Source organism: Rhincodon typus, unplaced genomic scaffold, assembly GCF_021869965.1.
Source record: "Rhincodon typus isolate 14 unplaced genomic scaffold, sRhiTyp1.1 hic_rhity00001390, whole genome shotgun sequence".
Classification (NCBI taxonomy): Eukaryota; Metazoa; Chordata; class Chondrichthyes; order Orectolobiformes; family Rhincodontidae; genus Rhincodon; species Rhincodon typus.
Window position 1 is genome coordinate 1 of NW_025967028.1, and position 15,596 is coordinate 15,596.

At 40.2% G+C, this 15,596-nt stretch overlaps 1 long non-coding RNA gene across 1 annotated transcript in view; it reads left to right on the plus strand.

Moving 5' to 3' along the window:
* Nucleotides 1-170: 170 nt before the first annotated feature.
* LOC125481237 overlaps nucleotides 171-15,596 on the plus strand; it is a 17,369-nt gene continuing 1,943 nt past the window's right edge. The window contains exons 1-3 of the long non-coding RNA XR_007261256.1: nucleotides 171-502; nucleotides 11,351-11,659; nucleotides 14,678-15,596. The exon at nucleotides 14,678-15,596 is cut by the window's right edge and continues 1,943 nt beyond it. This is a non-coding gene — a long non-coding RNA (uncharacterized LOC125481237). The remainder of the gene's footprint in view (nucleotides 503-11,350; nucleotides 11,660-14,677) is intronic.

Genomic DNA, 15,596 nt, shown 5'->3' on the forward strand with positions numbered 1-15,596 from the left:
TTAAGCTTCTAATAGTATTTAACTTGTGCTTAATGTAATCGTGTATTCAAGTACTGACCTCTTGTACAATGGATAGTGTCAGTTTCACTGTTTCGGATTTGGTCTTTTATTTCTTGTAATATACTCACCTTTTGTGTTTAATAAATGCAGCGATTCCATGGCACCTGAAACACCTGTCTACTGCCTCCTTCATTTCGCCTTCCCTAAAATAAGTCCAGTGTCAGAACCAGGGATCTGGGGTGGTTCAAATCACCCGAAAAAAAAAATCAGCAAAATCACTGAATGCAAACCAGAATCCCTACAGATTTTGCCTATGGAATGCCACACACACTCAGAAGTTATCTATGGATTCATGTAGGAATCATTCTGTCTGCATGACCTAATTTGGAAGAATGAGATAACAAAGTGTAGAGCTGGATGAAGACAGCAGGCCAAGCAGCATCAGAGGAGCAGGAAGGCTGACGTTTCGGGCCTGGACCCTATTTTAGTGATCAAGTGTTGGGTGAGTTCTGGAAATGTTGAAAATGTTCAAAACATATCTACAAATGCTTATCCCTGAAAGCTGGATGAATCGATAGTAAGAATTAATGCCTTTCACAGAAACATAGAAAAAAAGAGAAGCAGGAGTAGTAATTCAATAATTTGAACCTGCTCTGCCATTGGATATGATCATGGCTGATCATTCAGCTTATACCCTGTTCCTGCTCTCTCTCCATATCCTTTGATTCCTTTGGTCCTAAAACTGTATCTATTTTGCAGTTGAAAACATTTGATATTTTGGCCTCAAAGACTTTTGGTGCAGAGAATTCCAAAGGCTCACCGCTCGCTGGCAAAGAAATTCTCCTCATCCAGGTCTTGAATGACCTGCCCCTTGTTCTTAGACTGTGACCTTCCCCCCCCCGCCCCCCACCCCGGGTTCTGGATTTCCCAGGAGAACATCCTGCATTTACCCTGTCTCATCCTATTAAAGTTTTTTAGGTTTCTGTGAGACCCCCATTACTCTTCGAAACTCTAGTGAACACAGTCCTAACCAAGTCAATCTTTCTCGTATACAAGTCCTGCCATCCAGGTCTCAGTCGAGTCAATCTTTGTTGTATTCATTCCCAGGTTTTTTCAGATAAGGAGATCAAAACTGTGCACAACACTGCACATGCAGTCTCACTAACGCCCTGTACAGTTGCAGTAAGACATCCCTGCACTTGTATTCAAAGCCCACCATTTGCCTTCTTCACTGTCTGCTTACTTCCATGATATGAAGGTGCCGGTGTTAGACTGGGGTGGACAAAGTCAGAAGTCATATGCCACCAGGTTATAGTCCAACAGGTTTATTTGAAATCACAGGCTTTCAGAGCACTACTCCTTCGTTAAGTGTATTTCACCCGACGAAGAAGCAGTGCTTTGAAAGCTTGTGATTTCAAATAAACCTGTTGGACTATAACCTGCCGTCATGTGACTTCTGACTTTGCCTACTTTCAGTGACTGGCATAGAAGGGCACCTCTCCACATCCCAATCTATTGCCATTCACATAATAATCTGCTTGCCTGTTTTTGCTACCAAAGTTGATAACCTCACATTAAATCTGCATTACAACGCATCTGCCATGTATTTGCCCACTTATTTAAGTGGTCCAAACCAGGCTGAAGCTTCTCTGTATCCTCCTTATAGCATACATTCCTACCCAACTTTGTGTCGTCTGCAAACATGGGCATGTAAGATGTAGTTTCATCTAAATCATTAATGTACATTGTGAACAGGTACGGTCGAAGCACTGATCCCTTTAGTATCCCACTAGTCATTGCCTGCCACTCAGAAAAAGACTGGTTTCCTCCAGCTGTTTGTTTCTTGTCTGCCAACTGGTTCTCAATCCATTTTAGTACACATCCTCCAAACCCATGCAGTTTTATTTTACATGCTAATCTCTTATATGGTCATGATGCCTTCTGAAAACCCAAATTACATACATCTACTGGCTCCCCCTTAAATCAACTCCATTAGTTACACCCTCAAAAAATTTCAGCAGATTTGTCAAGCACAACTTCCCCTTTGTAAATCCAAGCTGATTTTGTCTGATCTTGCATGTGCTCTGTGCTTACATATTTTATAATGGACACTAGCGTTTCTCCCCCCTACTGATGTCGGGCTAACCAGTTTTCTCTCAGCCTTCGTTCTTAAATAATGGGGCTACGTTAGCTACCCTGCAATCCACAGGAATTGTTCTAGATGTTACAGAACTTTGGAAGGTGACCACGAGTGCATCTGTTAGTTATAGGGCCACTTCCTTAAGTATTCTGGGATGAAGCTCATCAGGCCTTAGGCATTTAACTGCTTTTAATCTCATTAGTTTCCCCAACACCATTTCCCTACTAGTATTAATTTCTTTTCATTCCTCCTTCCCATTAAGTCCGGAGTTCTCCCTTGAAGGGTCTAGGCCCGAAACATCAGCCTTTCTGCTCCTATGATGCTGCTTGGCCTGCTGTGTTCATCCAGCCCTGCGCCTTGTTGTCTAAAATACTTATTTAATTGGTTTACCTCTTTGTCCCCAATTATAAAGTTCTCAATTAGAAGTTCCCCTCTTTCTGACTGTAAGGGACCAATATTCATCTTTACTCCTCTTTTTCTCTTCACATGCCTATTGAAGCTTTTACCATCAGTTTATTTGTTACCTGTATGCTTACTCTCAAACTCTGTATTCCACCCCACTATTCAGTCTGTTTGTCTCACTTTGCTGGAATCTAAATTGTTCCCAAACCCGAGATAACAAGGTGTAGAGCTGGATGAACACAGCAGGCCAAGCAGCATCAGAGGAGCAGGAAGACTGACATTTCGGGCCTAGACCCTTCTTCAGAAAAAAAACCCTGTTCCCAAACCCTGGTCTGTTGCTTTTGTGGCAAAATTTGTATGCATCTTCCTTAGATTTAATATCATCTCTACTTTCCCTTCTTAGCCACAGACTAACCACATTTCCTGTTTTCTTTTTATGCCAGATCAGAATGAATAACTTTTGCAGTTCATCCATGTGCACTTTAAACGTTTGTCATTGCCTGTCTACTATCATCTTTTTAAGTAGCAATCCTCAATTTATTATAGCTAGCTTGCGCCTCATACCATTGTAATTTTCTTTATTTAAATTCAGGAACCTAACCTCAGATACAATTATGACTCTCTCTTCCTTATTGAAGAATTGTATCCAATTGGGAGAAGTCACATGACACCAGTCATAGTCCAACTAGTCTATTTGAAATCACAAGCTTTCAAAAGGATTTCAAATGAACTTGGACTATAACCTGGTGTCATGCAACTTCTGACTTTGCCCACCCCAGTCCAACACCAGCATCTCCACATCATCCAGTTGTGGTTTCTGTTTCCTAAGGTCTCCACACACAGCTAGGATTGTCAGTTATTCCTTCTATGTTACAGAATACCCAGTCAAAAGTGATCTTTTCTCTATTTGGTTCTTCAACATATGGATTCATAATGCTATTTCGTATACACTCCAAGAACTTTTCCTCAATGCTTTTACAACTGATTTGCTTCACCGAGGTTGAAGTCACCATAATTATAGCAGTATCTTTATTACTCACATCTCTGATTTCTCTTTGATTCCCTTTCCCAATATTACCACTACAGTTTACGGGCCTATATTGTTATGAAGGAAAGTTAGACCCCCCTCCCCGATATCTAAAACCGAAGCAGCTGGAGAAGCTCACCTTGCCTCAAAATCTGTTCAGGGAAGTATGAAAAGTGCTTTAATTTACCTCTCACCTCTCACCCCCCCACCAATCTGTTATAAAGGAGTGGTTAAATGAAAGATATCTCTGATACTCATTACTTTATAATCAACCAGTAACAATTTATTTATCTAACAGTAAGCAAATTAACAGAACTACTGCCAAACCAAACAACTCACCCTTAACTAACTATTCCTGAATAAAACAAATTTCTAATGGTATGCTGTTCCAATAAATTCAATCCCACTTATATAAACCAAAGCAATTGACAAAAATGAATTAAAACTTAGTCTCTCAAAAATTACAGCCAGGATGAGACTTCCAGAATATTCATAGCCTTCTCTGCTGATCTCCAGTTAGGAACGCCTTCCTCCATCAAATTCTTGGGTCAGGAATATTAGCTAAGAGTGCTGCAGTACCTTTATTTTGATGATGCTTACTCTCAGAGCTCAGAGATTTCTGTGAGAGCCAGTGAGTTTCTCTTCAGATGGCAGTTCGCTCTCACACCAATTTTCAAATGCCCTCTTCTTTTAAATCCATGACGACCTATTAATTTCTTACAATATGATCGGTCCTAGGTTGTCAAAGCCATCAGATTTAAATTTAATTGGGTTTTGGTATCTAGGGCCTGGTTTAAATTAGTTGGCTAAATTCAAAAACCTGTTGCCTTGGTAAAAATGCCTGCTAACAATATAGCCCTTTGACACAATATTTCAATTTCTTTGTGCATCTGCTGCTGCCTGAAGACTCAAAAAAGAACACAGTATCAATGTAAATATGAATTATAATGAGTTTTAGTAACTAGTTATTTTTAAATGCAGCAAATTCTACTGTGCTTGGTTTCTACAACATTCCTTTTCCCATTTCAGTTCACAATCAAAAATGTAGGAGAAAAGTAACAAGATACAGTCTTTACAATTGGCCATCATAATGTGGTGCAGCGTAGTTTAAAATTCAGCTAAGTAGATGACACCTAAAAAAAAAACTTAAAAAATCTTTTAAAAGGAACCATACACTCATCCCCCCTCCCCGCCCAACTATTATTTGACAAATATTAAATCCCAACATCCTGCCTTCCAATCCACAAGTACTATACCAACTTCGCAACAATACACAACTCCTACTATTGTTTTCTGCACCTTGGTGTTTCTGAACTCAACCCATACAGATTCAACTTCCCAGAGCTAATATCCTTCCTCACAGTTGTATTAATTTCCTTTTTAGTCTACAATTCTAGTGTTAGATAAAAGAACACTTCTTGATCATTGACAAGCAAAAACAAACAGGACAGCATTCTCAGGTCAGGTATGGCACAGACAGAATACAAAGTAAGAAATCAATTTTTCATGGGGGAATTTGCAGAAAGCACACAATTAGCTGAGGTTCTTGTAATGGGAGTGATCCACACACCAAGTGTCTTAAATAAAAATCTTTTCTCCTCTCAAGTTCCCCGATGTATTTTAAATAAACATATCCACGGAATGAATTCTGCAAAGCCACTTCTAAAAATAGCTACTGAGTTTCTTGGTCATTAAAAATCAATCAAATAAACAATGACTTTGTCGTGATATTTAGAAAGCCGATCATTATGGTAATTTTTTAGAGAGAGTCAGGCTTCATTAGTATTCATCGTAAGCCACAGGAGGTCTGGCCATTGTGACTAAAAGCTTCTCCCTAAATGCATTTCATGTGTGCAGATCTTTCTTGACACTTGTTGCTCATGGTTCTGCATGTTATTTTAATATCATTGACATTTTAATGTCATTGAAGCAATTAGTTGAGAGATGCATGCATGATTGTCTATTTCACAGTATCAAGAGCATTTGCTGCATTTACACTACAATTTACTTCCACCCTGCTACAATTCTAAGGTTAGGTGTCATCTAATTAGATGAATTTTAAAACTATGCTGAACCACATTATGATGGCCAATTGTAAAGACTGTATCTTGTTACTTTTTGCCTGCATTTTTGATTGTGAACTGAAATGGGAAAAGGAATGTTGTAGAAACCAAGCACAGTAGAAGAATTTGCTGCATTTAAAAATAATTAGTTACTAAAACTCATTATAATTCGTATTTACATTGCTACTGTGTTCAAGTAGTGGGGAAGGTTAGATGCTGACAGGCTGATATGACAGACTGTGTACAAGTGTGATTCAGTTGGCAACAGGTGGCTGATTGGTTTGTGGAGCTGTGACCAGTTGACAATGACAAAGGCCATCAACATGCCAACATATATGGGATTAGGTCCTGGGTAGCTGAACAGTTGGTAAAGAGGTCAAGGAAGTTAAGCCTCTGGATATTCACTGAAATAACTATCACCAATCACCCATTATTTACAAATGCACAGCCTTTGACAATAGCACTGTCTCTCACTAAACCAAGCATTCAGGGTTCCAATAAATTCATCTTTTTATATCAGCCACATCTCCCCAAATGGGACCACAACCCCAGTCGGGGAACTCATATTCTGTGAGGTACAGCTGGCTGGACTACATAAACACCATTACTTCAGTAGTTCTTCCTGAAACCTCAGCCATTCTTCTCTGCACTTCCTTTCTCTGTCCCTCCCTCATCCTTTAAGTGGATCTTTCTCTTGTATACATGCTGATCACATCCCAGCACATCTGTCGCTGTTGTGAACGGTGATTCTTTCCTCTTTTGATGTGCCACCAAACACATCCGAGGGGCATCCCATCCAGGTCTCGTCAGTTTGAAATTTAAGAAAAAGCTATAATCGAGCCAAGGTCTCTCTGGAAACATTTGCCAGAGGGAAGTGAGACACCAGCTGCAATAAGCGAGCCTTTATTCAGATGGGACAATGGCAAATTTAAATACCCACATGATCCGCATCTCAATTTCTCTTTAATATCTCCTGAGAACAGCAACTGCTGTAATAACTATCTGTCTGCCTGCAATCATTAAAGACCAATTTCAGCAACTAGGTTACTTATTGACACCCAGACATAACTGCATTAGACCCAGAAGTGGATGCACTGTGGTTGCAACCTTGAATTTAGGTACTTGTTACTTGCCAGCTATCAGTAAACTACATGATCTTGGGGGTTAAAATGTCCCCCAGTAACTCATTATACTTAACTCACTTCAATAATATCATCTTCCAGAGGAACTATTTGAAATATGATAAAAGAGGGAACTGCCAGGTGGCAAGCACTGTAACACAGCAATACATTTCAATAGCATTTACAGCAGACAATAGGAGAAAAGCTTTTGTTATCTAATTTTCTTCATTAAAAGCTTAATATACTTTACGTAAATTTAACCAGTATCTTTTATAAACAAATATGGATATTGTGTTATAGACTTTATATTGTTGTACAGCCTGCTATAGCACATGTTTATTAACTAGTTTTAAAGTGTTGAAAACCAACTGTGAGCAATTGAAAAGGTGATGAATTTTCATTGCCAATTTCTTAAATACCATTTCAGTCCCAACTGGTACTGATTAGAATGACTGATGACTATAAAAGGACTTAAATAAAGTTGACTTGCAGTGGCCTCAACCATGTTCTTGGCAATAACAGTCTGTAAACATAAAACCTGGATTTTCCAGCAAACGTTGGGATGCTGACAGCAGGGCCCTATGGGAATTTTTTTTTGTTAATTCATTCACGGGATAAAGGCATCATTAGCTAGGCCATCACTTATTGTCCATCCTGAATTGAGGGCAGTTTAAGAGTTAGCCACATTGCTGTAGGTCTGAAGTCACATGTAGGCCAAGCCAGGTAAACACGGTAGTCTCCTTCCCTAAAAGGACATTGGTGAACCAGATGGGGTTTTCCTGACAATCTACAAAGGTTTCATGGTCATTAGACTCTTAATTCCAGATTTCTGTTTTAATACAAATTCCACCATCTGCCATGGTGGGAATCGAATCTGGATCCCCAGAAGGTTATCAGTGTCTCTGGATTAACAGTCTAATGATAACACCAGTAGGCCATCACCTCTCTTGAAATCACACATTCTCAGTATCCTGGGATTAGCATACTCTGAGAAGCACGGCTGCCTCCATGCTCACTGTTTAGGATGATGAACAGACTCCCGATCCTGTTGGTCCCATTAGAGGGTTGGCAGCCCAATGACCTCATCATTGGAGATGGGTGCGACTGGTACAGGCAGTGGAGAGTGAGGGCACTTCGACAGAAAGGTATCTTTAGCCACCTGAACAAAATGTGATGCACTGAAGAGACCCAAAAGATGATAGGGCCATGGGGTTGGAATGAAAGCCCAGGATGGAAATAATCATGAACTCAGTCGCTGCCTTTCATCCTCACTGCCATGAGTGGAGTTTGTTGCCTTCAGCACAGACGGTGTGCCCCTGACCTGTCACCATGGGGCCACCTCAGTTGAGCTAGTGGTCTCTGCAGGTTGGCAGAGGACCACTGATCGTGGAAAAACACCAGTACGAGCACTTGTGTTGCTGTCGAAGTTGGGTTTAATTAGCTGACAGCCAACACAGCTCTCAGCCCCAGTCCTGATCGGGTCTCCCAGACGCAGCACTGCAAAAGGGAGCCAGATCGATATGCTCCCCCATCCTCGCATTCCTCCAATAGGGCAGGAAAGATAAACCCACAAACTGCACTAGCATTAGTTGATGAGCTTCAATGTGCTTCGCAAAATTGCTGCTTCAGCTTCAACCAGGAGTTTCAATCCAGCATTGGTTCCACAACTGACACTCTATTTTGCTTATAATAGTTTATCACAAGCACAAAAGAGGAAATAATGAAACAGTAAATGTGGACTGATGCCACTATGTGGCAGGAGAGTGCAAATGTCGAAGAGGCACAGATTGGACATCACGATGCTTGTCTAAAAATGTTTTCAAATATATCAGAATTAGAAGCTAATATGATAATTCTACTCCTTTTGTTCACAAAGCAGCACTTTGAAGCCAGCAAGCAATGATTGTGATGTTCCCTGAATAACCCTGTCATTTTGAAGTACAACAGAAAGCTTGCCAGAAATCCCTAGAGGTTTAAAATTGCTACAATCAGTCTTACTCACAACTGTCTTCTCAACACATGGCAGGAACTTTCTGACACAGCGGCATTGATTCTCTTTTCAACACTTTTAAACTATTCCCACTCACTCAGTCCCGAGAAAGCTTTACAGCAGATCTCTGACTCTGTGCCATGGCTCAGCTAAAACTGGAAACAACGTCTGGAGATATCGTCAAAATGATAACATGTCCTTGGAAATAGATCAATATCAAAGACTGGCACATCTTTGAGGTATCAGGCCATGAAAAAACAACTATCCACAAGCAGAGTCACATACTGAGGAGAAACAGTCAGGAACAGGCAGCCATTTTGAAGCATGCCAGAATGACAATAACCTCCTTATTTCGCTTCTTAGAAATTTAGCTCTATAGTCTTGCTTTTCCCCTTAATCACAAAACCATGAACAAAAGGTACAACAAAAAAGGCTACATAATCCATTAAATTCTGTGCTTTCCATGGGCCATACGCATCCAGACATTTCAACAACATCCACACCAGTTGCTTCTCCACCTATTAAGTATAGCTGTTGACTCCAACTAATTAGATTTGATTTATTATTGTCACATGTAGCTAGGTACAGTGCATTGTTTTGTGTGCAATTCGGGCAGATCATACTATACAACAACAGAGCAAAGAATATAAATGTTACAGCTGCAGAGAAGGTGCACAGACAGTGAGATCAACATTAAATTTAAAATTTGAGAGGTCCATTCAGCTGTGCTTGAACTGATTCATACACTTATACAAATTTTTATATCTTCTGCCTGACATAAGGAGCGTGGGAGGGATCTTCGATTATGTTGATTGCTTTCCCGAGGCAGTAGGAGGTATAGAGGAGGTCAACGGATGGAAGGCTGACTTGCGTGATGGACTGAGCTGTGTTCATGATCCTTTGCAGTTTCTTGCAGTCTTGGGAGGAGCAGTTGCCAAACCATGCTGTGATGCATCCAGATAGAATGTTTTCTGTTGTGCAGCTGTAAAAATTGGTAAGACTTTGAGTGGACATGCTGAAATTCCTTAGCCTCCTGAGGAAATAGAGATGTTGTTGTGCTTTCTTGACCATTGCATCAACATGGGTGGACGAGGACAAGTTGCTGGTGAATGCAGGCCATGAGGTACAAATTTCAGAATTGATAAACAAAGGTATTTTTTTTACAATGTACCATTGATCCCAGAGGTGAAATTAATGTGGAAAGTCCACCTATTAATTCACAGGCCAAGTCTAGCAATTGGCTCGACTCCAGGCAGTCTTTGAGATAGTCCTGCTCTATCTGGCCACAGCTCTGGAAATGGTCATATCCCTACTTTTGAGCCAGAAGGCTAGGCTCAAGTCCCACCTGCTCCAGAGGTGTCTCATTACATCCCTGAACAGGTTGACTAGAAAAAAGGATACATGCCACCCTGTGGAGGAGAATGATGGCCTTACCAGTGTGGTAAACTTTTTTGTTGCAAAGTGTTTAAAATGCTCAGTTGGCATTTCAAAATGGAGGTGCCCCATCTCTCCTTTATCTGCAAGAAACAGTTATAGCTGCTTCTATGCTTGATGGCCCATAGGAAGTCCTTCAGCTTGGAGAGTGCACCCAATGTCCTCAATTGGAAAAGAAGGGTGACCTCTGATGGCTATCTGGCCGAAATAGGGAAAAGCATGACTGGATGACTGCTCCCAAGATGATGTGGGCTCAGGGACCTAATGTTTGAACGTGGGAATCGAAAAAAAAACCCTGCCTGTAGAATTTCACAGATAACATGGTCAATATATCTCTTCCTGTCCATCAACACAGAGACAAAAATTTAAAATACAATTGTGGACAATGCTCTATCACATATTCAAAGAAAGGCAAGTAATTCTAGCAAGCCTACCTGCAGTATCTAACCTCCACATTCTTTCCAGTAACTTTTTCATGTCTTGCTTGTTTAATTTAAGTCCTTTGCTATTTAATTGCCTGACTGAAGTAAATATCTGATTTTATCCAACTTTAACTTCATTCCAGCCACTTTTCTTTTATGGAAGACATTTGTGCATTCAACCCATTCTCTCTTTTCTTTAACATTGCTCTCTCCTTTTCTTCTTTTCAACCTCAGATATACAATTTGCAATGGTACAGCAATTGTTGGATGTGTCAACTTCTTCACTGTCACTATCTCTGCAGTTACCTACAATCCTCTGAGGACTCTTTATTCCACTGATTCTGCATCTGGTCCCTCTCCCCCTAGGTCCTAGATCAGCTACCTCAGTCCTACATTTTGAAGCTTTCTCCCCCTTTAAAATTCTTGTTAAAATGTACTTCTTTTAGCAGTCTTTCGGATTTCGAACCTAATGTCTCCTTCTTTGTTACAGTGCTATTTTATTTTGCTGAGTATGCAAAAATAAAGCATCCTGGTATGTTTTGCTATGTTCAAGGTGCTATAACTGCAAAACATCATTGTTGTTGATCTAAAGTATTGACTCTTTACTTTTTAATAGATTCTGATAACATGCAGTTTGCTAACAACGTTTTTTAGCGTTTTTTTTTTAATTTTAGACTGCCAGTATTCATGTTTTTTTAACCTTACTCTTTATTAAAACTGCAGCTTCTCTTTTACATTGACTGCTCTTCAGATTCAATTTTCAGGTTATAATGGAAAGTGCATGGAGCAGTAGAATTGCAGAACAGCCAATACGGAAACCTGGCATATTTTTACAGAAGTCATTGCTCAGCAAGACAAGTTTCCATTCCTCAAAAGCACAACAGAAGTAATAACAAGTGAATAGCCACAATTGCCGATCAAATACAGATTCAAGAAAACAGGAAAAGCATCAAAAATCAAAGACAAAACCATTGCTGGACCAAAGAACCAAATTCAGCAATCACAATGAAAGTAAAATGAAAGATCTGATTTCAATGGGCTGCAAGCAAGTGATATAATGGTAGGTATGTTGAGCTGTGTGTTACCACGGCAACAGAAGTAAAATGTACAAAATACCATTGTTGACCAAAATGAATTCATAAAGAAACACTTGAACAAGATAACAAGCATTGTCAGTGATGATGATCCCAACTTATTGATCATTCTACATATTTTGCCTGTCAGCATAATTGAAATCCATGGGCTAAAAAGGGGCAATAAACTATAGTGCAAAATTAGTGAACAGTTGGAAATCAGGGTGTTGTAATGAACTGCTGGTTTTCAGATTTGAGTGAGTATTACAGGCAAGTTCCCAGCATAATCAGACCATTGGTGCTTTTGATATGCCGTAACAATTTTGGACTTGGCAGTAACAGGATCAATTTTCCTATGATACAGAACTTGAATGTGTGAAAGTAAACAGTGAGGAAGAGGGTAACAGACTCTAAAGGGTCTAGAGAGGATAGTGAATAGACTGATGCATGGCAGGTATAATTCAACAGAGGAAAGAGAGAGGAGAAAAATTTTGTTCTGAAAAATGAGGAGAGTCAATAAAAGCCAAAGGGTACAAACTTAAAAGGGTAGAACAGTGTACAAGAGGTGTTTGTGCACAAATCTCTGAAGGTGGCAGAACAGATTAACCAGGTGGTTAATAAGAAATAGGGCAGGAGTAGGCTGGTCAGCACCAGAGCCTGTTTTGATTTTAACTGAGATCATGGCTGCTTGTACATCAACACCATTTTCTGATACTCCATATCCCTTGAAGTGTTTAATATGTAGTAATCATTTCATCTAATTCTTGATCAAATTCAATGATTCCACAACCTGGGTGGGGGGAGTGGTTAGACAGTTCCAAATATGCAGCACCTATGAATGAAGACATCATTCCTCATCTAGTCCTGAATGGCCTGAGACAATGTCTGCAGGTTCTATACCTCCCCAACCAGGGGAAACATCCTTCCTGCATCTATCTTGTCAAGCCTTGTAAGAATTTTCTAAAATTCCAATGAGATCACACCTTATTCTTCCAAATGCTACAGCATTTGACCCAATCTCTGAGTTGTCTCCTGACAGGGACAATCCTATAAACCCAGGAATCTGTTTGCTCAGTCTTTGTTACACTCCGTCTGTGGGCAAGTGCAATTCTTCCTCTGGTATGGAGACCAAAAAAACTGTACACAATGCTCCAGTTTACTGAATGCTTTATCCAAGTGCAGCAATACATTTTCTATACTTAAATCACATTGCAATCAAGGCTAACATACCATTTGCCTTCCTTCCTGCTTGTCTCATCTGCATGTCAGTTTTCAGTGATTCACGTGTAAAGACATCCAGGTCTCTTTGGACATCGATATTTCACAATCTTGCACGAAGAGATACTCTGCATTTCTACTTTTCCTACCAAAGTGGACAACTTCACATTTTGCCACATTACATTCCATCTGCCCTGCCCTTGTGTACTTACTTAGTTTGTCGAAATCCATTTGAAGCCTCTTTGCTCGTCCTCACAATTTGCACTTCCACTTAGTTTGTGTTATCAGCAAACTTGGAAATATTACATTTGCTCCCATCGTGATCTATACTATGAACAGTTGAGGTCCAAGCACTGGTCCTTGTGATAGTCCACCAGTGTCAGCCTGCTAACTGGAGGAAGATCTGTTTCTTCCTACTAACTGTTCATTAAACAATTTCAATCCATGTCAGTGTTCTACCCCCAATCTTAAGTGCTCTAATTTTGTTTACTAACATCTTGAATGGTACTTTATCAAAAGATCTCCGAAAATCCAAATACACCACAAATACTGGTTTCCCATCATCTGATCTGCCATTTATTTCTTCAAAATCTCATGCTCGTTTGTCAGGTTTGACTTTCCTCTGTGGAGTAATGGTAATGTCACTGAACTAATAATCCAGAACCTAAGGTTAATGTTTTGGAGACACGGAATCAAATCCCACCAAGGCAGATGACAAAATTTGAATTGAATAAAGCTAGCCGAACAGTAACCATATAACTAATCATTGATTGTTACAAACACTTAACTAGTACACTAATGTCCTTTGGGGAAGGAAATCTGTTATCCTTACCTGGTTTGGCCTAAATATGATCCAAACTAAGAGTAAGGTGGTTAAATCTTAGCTTACCTCTAGCCAGTGCCATCCATATCCAGTGATCAGACAAAAGAAATCCATGTTGTTCCTGCCCAATTTGCTCATTATTTTAAGTGCCCAGTTATCGTTTCTTTCATAATAGATTCAAACATTTTCCAACTTTATTTTTATTTATTCACAGGATAAAGGTGTCACTAGCTAGGCAGCATTCATTGCCCGTTTATAATTGCCCAGAAGGCAGTTAACTGTCAACCACATTGCTGTGGGCCTGGAGTCACATGTAGACCAGACCAGGTAAGGATAGCAGTTTCCTTCCCTAAAAGGACATTAGTGAACCTGATGGGTTTTTCCAACAATCGACAATGGATTTATGGTCATCATTAGACTCTTAATTCCAGATATTCACTGAATTCAAAATCCACCATCTGCCATGACGGATTCGGACCCAGGTCCACAGAACGTTATCTGGGTCAACATGACAGCAATAATACCACTAGGCCATCGCCTCCCCGACTAGGTCATCACCTCCCTGTCAGGCTAACAGATCATCAGGTACCTGTTTTGTCTCTCCCTCCTTTCTTAAAATAGTGATATACCTTTTGCCACTACCATTGCGCCACAAGAACCCTACCTTGACACCACAATTAATAAGTAGGATGTTCATTATTGTAATCAAGTTCTGTGAAAACTGGGTTGTTGTGATCAAAAACGTCCCCTATGAACGTGTCACTTAGTTTTGTTTTTTCTAGGGGAGAATGCCCACCATGTTGAGCTCCCTATATTATACAACATTTTACTTTTTCTGCGATTGTGTCCTATGTCTGCAATGTGTGTTTGATTTTGAGGTAATTCTACATCTTAAAAGAGTTGTAAAGAATAATGTTCTTAAAGTAATAAAACATTACAAGCAAATAAGTTTATTTTCTTCTAGGTCATTGGAATTTCTTCCCATCATGGTGGAGGTCGAAATGCTGCAACCATGTGGCATTTTCCCAGAAGATCACTGCTGGCACCATGTGGTATTTGCTTTCTCTAATACTGTGTGGTATTGGGTAGGTGTTGTTGGAGTAGTTTGCTGCCACGAGTCCTCCTTAGCATTTGTTTTGTTATGGGCCTATTGAGTGATTAATGGTACAGGGTATATCACCAAAGAATATCTACAGGGGAGTCACTGTTACAGTCAGAATCATACAGCATTGAAACAGACAGCAGTCCATGACTGGAAGGTGCCGGCACAGTAACCTAGGTGATTTACTGCACTATATCATGTAGAGTGGTACACACCATTGCCACCATGCATCTGTGATGAAAGGAGTGATTGTTGAAAGTGGTGGATCAGATGCTAATCAAGCTGATGGGTTAGTTAAGCTTCTTGAGTGCTGAAGCTACGTCAAACCAAACACATTCCATCACACCTCTGACTTCTGCTTTATAGATGGCAGACAGGCTTTGGGGAGTCTGGTGGTGCATTACTCAGTGCAGAATTACCAGCATCTGACCAACGTCTGAGCCTAAATGTGTGGATGCCTGGCCCAATTCAGTTTGTGGTCAACGGTAACCCCCAGGATGTTGCTAATGGGAGATTCTGTGATGGTGATGCCATTGCATATAAAAGGGGTGATGATTAGATTCTACTTTATCAGACTCTGTTTGGCAATAGTATGGCATCAATGTTACTGGTCACTTATCATCCTAAGCCTGGATGTTGTCCAAGTCTTGCTGCACATGGACCACATCAGTATCCAAGGAGCTGTGTATGGTACTGAACATTGTACAATCATCAAAACATTCCTACTTCTGAGCTTATAGTGAAAGTCATCGATGAGACAGCAGGGTATGGTCAGAGCTAA